We start from the raw sequence: 7,618 nt of genomic DNA, 5'->3' as shown, positions 1-7,618 counted from the left end.
GCAGAGTGGGGGCTCAAAAGGTTCATTCCCTTCACTGAAGCAACAATTAAACTGTAAAAAAATTAAAAGTATCAAATTTTTTGGAGCTCTTTAATGTATTAAGAAGAACTTGCAGCTATCAAGGAAGTGTTGAATGAAGAAGCAGGTTGCTAAATTTTGCCAAGAAAGTGTTGTAGTGTTTTGCCTATCAGTCAAGCATCTCCCATTACCCTGGGCATTAACAGTTAATAGAGATGGAAGCCCATGATCCTGGTGTGGCTTTCTGGGGTGCCAATACAGACCTTGTTCTCAAACAATTGTGGTTGTGTGATTTTCCTGTCTGGTGGTTCTCTGAGAGACCAGCACAGAGGGAGACCTTTGCTCTGCCCACCTTTCACTGGAATGGCTTCCTGGTTGGCAGCATCTGTTTAAATTACTTAAAGATTTGTACCCCCAGTACCAACCTAATGCAAGGGATAACAGACAGGATTCACAGCACACAGACCCAAAGTCTGGGAAGGAGGAGTCAGGAGGAAGATCGTTAGGGGAGTAAGGGCTTTATAGGGCTTTCATGTTTACCAAGGAAGCTGGAAGGTTCAGCTCATGCCCAGGACAGGACATATGCTTAGTAAACACCTAAGAGGACCCCAGATTTTGCACCTCTGTCTGATTTGTAGACTCTGCACAACAAGGAGGTATAGGGTGAGACAGATTTGTAGTCAGCCTGGCTTAATATGCAAGGAGTTTCCCAATTCAGAGCCTATATGCAAAGACCAGGAGACTATTTTTAATCTCCAGGCACTTAATGATATCTCTGTTAGGTCACTGGCTGACCACTAAGATAATAGGACAGAGTCTTCAGTTACCACATATAACAAAGAATTCAATCTGAAAAAATCATTTGGAAATGTCACTAAACAAATGGATGGCTCCAACCACAGCAATCAATAGCAGCAAACTCTTGGAAAGAAAAAGCATCTGATTTCTGGAGCTACTATATCAAAACGTTTGAAATACCCAGTTTTCAAAAAAAAAATTCTACAGTAAACAAAGAAATGGGGAAGTATGGCATATGCACAGGAAAAAGAAAATTGACAAAAACATCCTGAGGAGGCCCAGGTATGGACAAACTAGACAAAGACTTTAAATCAACTATCTAAACTATGCTCAGAGAGCTAAAGGAAACCATGGACCAGAGTTAATTGATACCAGAGCAGTTTATAAACAAAGAATATCAATAAAGAGATGTAAAGTATAAAAAGGAAACAAATACATTCTGGAGCTGAAAATACAATACCCAAGTTGAAAACTTCACTAGAAGGTTTTTCAATAGCAGATCTGAGCAAGCAGAAGAAAAAATGAGCAAATTTAAAGATACGTCAATTGAAATTATCCAGTCTGAAGAACAGAAAAAAAAAAAGAAGAAAAATGAACAGAGCCTGAGGGACCTGTGGGATACCATCAAGAATAGCACAATACATATTATGAGAGTCTAAGAAGAGAGAAGGAAAATGGCAAAAAGAACACTTGAATAAATAGTAGCTGATCACTTCTCAAATTTGATGAAAACCATGAGTCTACCCACCCAAGAAGCTCAACAAAAACCAAGTAGTCTAAACTCAAAAATATATACACTGAGACACATTATAATGAAATCATCCATCAACAAGTGAGCACATAAATTGTGAAATATATGTTTATAATTTATATTACTATATTTATTGTATATATAATAAATATATTTATTTCACCCATACAAAGGATTGAAGTACTGATACATAGATACATGAGTGTATCTCTGAAATACTATGCTAAGTGAAAGAAGTCAGAAAGAAAAGATCATATACCGTGTGATTCTGTATATATATATATATATATAATATCCAAAATAGATAAATTCATTAAAACAGAAATCGTACTGGTGCTTGCTACAGTCTAAGGGGAATAGGGAATGGAAAGAACTGTTTAATGGTTCCCTGTTTTCCTTTAGGGTGATAAAAATGTTTTGGAACTAAATAGAGGTGGTGGTTGCACAGTAATGTGAATGCACTGAATAATATTGAGTTTTTCACTTTAAAATGATTAATTTTGTATTATGTGAATTTCACATAAAAATGATTTGAAATTAGATCTTGAAGGCTAGTAAGAAAAATATTGGAATATTTTTGTTTCTGCATGAAATAATAAGGTAAGACTTGGATATTAACATTTTCCATACACAGACAACCACTGTGAGAGATGTAAGAAGGAAACATCATTAGGATTTAAAAGACTTGTCTGAAGAGAAGAAAAAGAATTTCAGACTATAGTGACTTAGTGATCTAAATATTTATAAAAGATAAAATGAAATTTCAGAAAAGAACTTGGTTGCTTTTATATTGTTATATGGGTACTTATAACATTATATTGACCTTCAGGCAGGGTAATTCTGGCAGTGTCTGTAAGACAACAAAGTATCAATTCCAGGAGTATATTTTTTGTTGTTGTTGAAAATATCTTTAACATAAAGAACATAAATACTTATTAATTCCTGGTAGTAAAAACACAGGTGTTCAATTTTTCCATAAATTTCTGATTTTTAAAAAATTTTTCAAAATAAAGACAATAAATGAAGGCAAGGAGAATAAATGAATCTGTTTAAAAATGAGAGCATGAGGAAGAATAGATTAGCTAATTTCTAGTTGGGGGAAAGATGAGAATGTATGTGTGTAAAGGCAATTGTTATTCAGTATGTATTAGTTCAGGCTGCATAACAAAATACCACAGACTGGGTGGTTTATACAGCAGAAATTTATTTTGTCAAATTTTGGAGGTTGGAAATTCGAGATCATGGTACCATCATTGTTGGGTTCTGGTGAGAACTTTGTTCCTAGTTTACAGAAGGCTGCTTTTTTGCTGTGTCTTTGGATGGTGGAGAGAGCTCTGGTTTCTTCTCTACGTCTTTTAAGAATACAAATCCCATTGGATTAGGGCCCCATCTTTATGGCCTCATTTGCCTTTAATTAATTTTGCAAAGGCTATATCTCCAAATAGTTACCTTGGAGGTTACACTTCAACATATGAATTTGGAAGTGGAGGGACAAAAACATTTAGTCCATAACAAGTATATGAAAATTAAAAAAAAAAAAAGAAAAGATGATGGACAGAGAGGAAGTCATTGTGCAATGTCATATAAGCAATTAGATAGCATGGAATCAGAAGCTTCAGTTGATTTGACAGGAATGTAGGAATCCTCTTGTATAGAGAGGAAGAAGAACTAGAATTCACAGAGACATTTAGAGGCAGTGACGAGAGGCGGTAATTAGAAAGAGGATTTTTTAATTACATGGTCTCAGTCTTTCAACTAGTTTGTAAATGTATTCATTTATCGAGAGTAAGAGATGCTGTGATTAAATTATACCCTGAGGAGTGCATGAAGAGTTTGAAATGGCTTCCATGGACATTATAACAGAAATTCAAGAAGAAGTGTATTTTTTTTATTGTCGAGGAGCAGTGAAGGAGCACTTGAGGTTAGAAGACATTAATTTGCAGTGGATTTTCAAAGTAAATGATCACAATTTTCTTCTGATCAACTCTTGACAGCAAGGCTTGGTAATTGGCATGACAGATCTGGTAGTGAAAGTTTCCATGTGAAAAAGAAAATAAGAACCATGAGAGATGGCAGCTAGTAGTTGATGTAGTTGTTTCTAGCTAGACTATGATGCTCTTCTGCTGAAGACAAAACCACAGAGTATCATCATCAGATAAAGGTTCTCCATGACTGTGATTGAACAAGACAAGAACAAAGACAAGAACTCCATAATCATCCAACCACAAACATCCCCCCTCTTTTAGCTAATACAAGTAATTACTGCTTCTTGCTTAATGATAACTTTAGTCCCACTCCTTTCCTCTTGCCACCTAGAAAATTATAATGACCCAATCCTCAAGTTATTCTTGCTTTCTATCTATGTACACTCCAGAACAGACATTCACTCTTTGGAGGGGGCCTCCCTAAATCAGTTAGCATAAACCCAAGTCCTAGGAAGATCCCTGAACTCCTTATTAGTGGAGTATCTCACAGTTCCTCCTGATTTAATCTCCCATGTTGCAACAATAAACTTAACTTTGTTGACTGTAGGTGTCCTTGATGGTCTCTCTCTGGAGGATGTCAACATAGGGCAAAAAATTTTTGACTTTCATCACTAACACAGCTGTTTGTGGGGTCCAAGCCAAGAAGACACTAGTGAAACCAAAAAGGATCTGATAGACATGAAAACCAGAGAGCTAGCACTTAGAATAATGGTGGAGATCTGGTTTAATGTGTGAGAGACTGGACAGGGAACATGAGAAGACAGACTTCACACTGAAAATGACATCTTGTACGGAACACTTAATATTTACGGCTGTAAGCACAGCTTCTTGAATTCAGTAGACTGTACTTTGATTAAAAACTAATTGGTATTTTGAAGATGGAGCTTAGAGCTCCTTCTCTTAACCTTCTTTTATCTCAAGATGAATAGACATTTGCACATCAACTCAGCCTCACAAAGTATGTCAGAAACACAAAGATTCTGTAATGTTCTCTCTCTTTCTCACTGACCTAATAGAGAAGAAAATAGGAGGAACCATTGCCAAAGAAGAGAAGCTTAGGGATGCACTTTCTCTATTTTTCAGGCATGGCAAAGTCACTCAAAATAAAACGTAATTTATTTGTGTTGTCATTCAAAGACCACCCTTTCCCACTAACTTGTCGATGGAGAAAAAATATCACTAAATATTCAATTTGGTGTGAACTTAGTGTGATACAAAAATATTGAGGAGCATCAATTCAGAAATGCAGATAATACAGATCATCAGATTTTGAATAAAATATTTCATCTTTAAGACAGCCTTCCCTTACCCTTGCTTCCCTCCCTAAGGTGGTACCAGGGTATAAGGAGAGAAGGGTTTTAAGTACCTCCCTGACATTATAAAAAAAAGCCAGGGTCCTCACATGTGATGCCCTCTATTCTTGTGGTCTCTGGGACAAGATTCCTTGTAAACATTGGTTGTGATTAACCCTGCTGACAGTCATGGCTGAAGTCTCCGATTGGTTCAGTTAGTGATCTTACCTCTTTTAACTTGGTCAGAACAATTGGACCTCAACTTGGTTTCCACTGGTGACAGGTTACTGATTGCAACTGATCCCCCATGGCATCTGCTGGCTTGACAGCTACAGTGAGCCCCTCTTATCAAACCAGTCAGATTTCAATCTGTGCTATATGGGAATTGGGGTTGGCTCAGCAAAGGAAAACTTCAGGGCTTCCCTCTGTCAAATCCCATTATAAGGCCAAGTTCCTAGAGTCTTGTTCAAGATTGAAGGGAGAGGTAGCCCAAGAAATGACTTTTTCCTAACGCACAATGGAGAGTGAAAGCATCAGCCTCCTTCTCAGCCTTTAATGTTATCCTTTTCTCCAGAAGCTACCTCCATTCCATATCCTTCAGCCACAGTGGGGAAATGGGTGATTACTTCCTTCTTTCCCTCTTTCCTTCATTTTCCTCTTCCTTCCATCATTTCCTAGCCAGAAAAGGGCATTATTTCCCTAAACTTCCCCTATGCTCTATTTTCTTTGTACCACCAAGAAATAAACTTAAAAGCCAGTAGTTATTCAAGGGTGGGATAAGGAATAACTCTATAAATTCACTTAGTATGGTTGACACTTCATAGTCTAAGATTTGGAAAATACTTTCTAATGGACGACACTACCAGACTTGCAAGGCTGCCACCTAGTGTCATAATCCAATTTAGAAAATTAATGAATATTACCTAGGTCTTCCATGACCAGTTATGATCACCCTTCAGACAGATGAATGCATAGGAAAAATTAAATTAATTGTGGTTTGCAGTGAAAGCCATAAAGAGACTAACCTGTTAGTTCAGGGAGAACTGATTCATAAAGAAATTGTGATAATGGTGTCAATTTGTGAGAGTAAAAACAGCAACCAGAAAGACTACTATATATAATTTCTGATATTGTATACCTTAACATGTTCTATTGAATTTGAGTGTTTCGGGTGGCAGTAGAGGTCCTCTGATTATTTTCATTGGTAGTAGGACATATGACTATTAACTCTGAGAGAGACAGCACTATACAAAGGCTTTCCCATCCCTAGGGACTTGATTTATCCTATAGGGTCAAGGAACAAACAGATGGTGGTTCATATGTTTTATATGCATATTTTGGATTTATTAAAAATTTCTAGTCTATGGGTTATTATTATAAATAATTCTATTTTTCCAATCAACAGACAGATTCACTTGCCATGTAATTCTCTGTTGCAACTATTATAGAACTATGAGGAAAGTACCGGGTTTAAGATTCGAGCATTGCCCTAATCAGAAGAGAGAACTGAAAATTTTCATAAGCCTCTTTAAAATGCTCTAGGGTCTTTAATAAAAAAGCTAACATAACACAAAGTATACTATTAAACATATTTACACATTAAATATCCCCTAATGTTGTACAAATACTAGATCTTACCAGAAACTGGTTTATAGTCCATGTTATTAAAATCTCATTTTTCCCACTTCATAAATTATTTCAGAGTCACTTTTCTCCAGCAAGTGACTATAAAGTGCTGGTATTTTTTTATCCTCTTTAAATACATTTCAAAATTTAACACAGTGGGAAATTGCTCCTCTGTTGGAAATTACATATAGCTGTGCTCAGCAAATGAATGTTAGTTGTCTTTCAAATTGAACATATTAATTTCTTCCAGTTTTATTGAGGTATAATTAAAAAATAAAAATTTTATATATTTAATATTTTCATATGCTCACATATTATAGAATAATCACCACAATTAGACTAATTAACATATCCATCACCTCACATAGTTATCATTTTCGTGTGTGTGTGTGTGTGTGTGTGTGTGTGTGTGTGTGTGCGCGTGTGTGTGTGGTAAAAGAACACTAAAGATCTACCCCCTTAGTAAATTTCAGGTATACAATACAGTATTTAGTCACATTGCTATAAATTAGACCTTCAGAACTTACTCATTTTGCATAACTGAAAATTTGTACTTCTTGACCATCACCTCCCCATTTTTCCCTTCCCCTAGTCCCTGGCAAACACCATTTTACTCTGTTTTTATGAGTTTATTTATATTCCACATATAAATGAGATCATGCAGCATTTGTCTTTTTGTTTCATGCTTGTTATACTTAGCATAATGTCCTCCAGGTTCAGCTAAATTTTCACAAATGGCACGATTTCTTTCTTAATAGACACACACACACACACACACACACACACAGGAATATTATACATACCACATTTCTTTATTCATCTGCCAATAGACATTTAGGTTTCTTCTATATCTGGGCTATTGTGAATAGTGCTGTAAGGAAAATTGGAGGACAGATAATCTCTTTGAGATCCCGATTTCATTTCTTTTGGATATATACCCAGAAGTGGAATTGCTGGATCATAACATGGTTCCATTTTTAATTTTGTCATTTAATTTCTGTATAATGATTGTAACCATTTACATTCTCATAATACTGAACAAGGGTTCCCTTTTCTCCACATTATGGTCAACACTTGTAATTTTTTGTCCTTTTGCTAATAGCCTTTCCAACAGGTGTTAGGTGATAATCTCATTGTAGTTTTGATTT

The sequence above is a fragment of the Panthera onca genome, chromosome X, assembly GCF_046562875.1.
Source record: "Panthera onca isolate mPanOnc1 chromosome X, mPanOnc1 haplotype 2, whole genome shotgun sequence".
Classification (NCBI taxonomy): domain Eukaryota; kingdom Metazoa; phylum Chordata; class Mammalia; order Carnivora; family Felidae; genus Panthera; species Panthera onca.
This window is presented reverse-complemented; position numbering follows the sequence as displayed.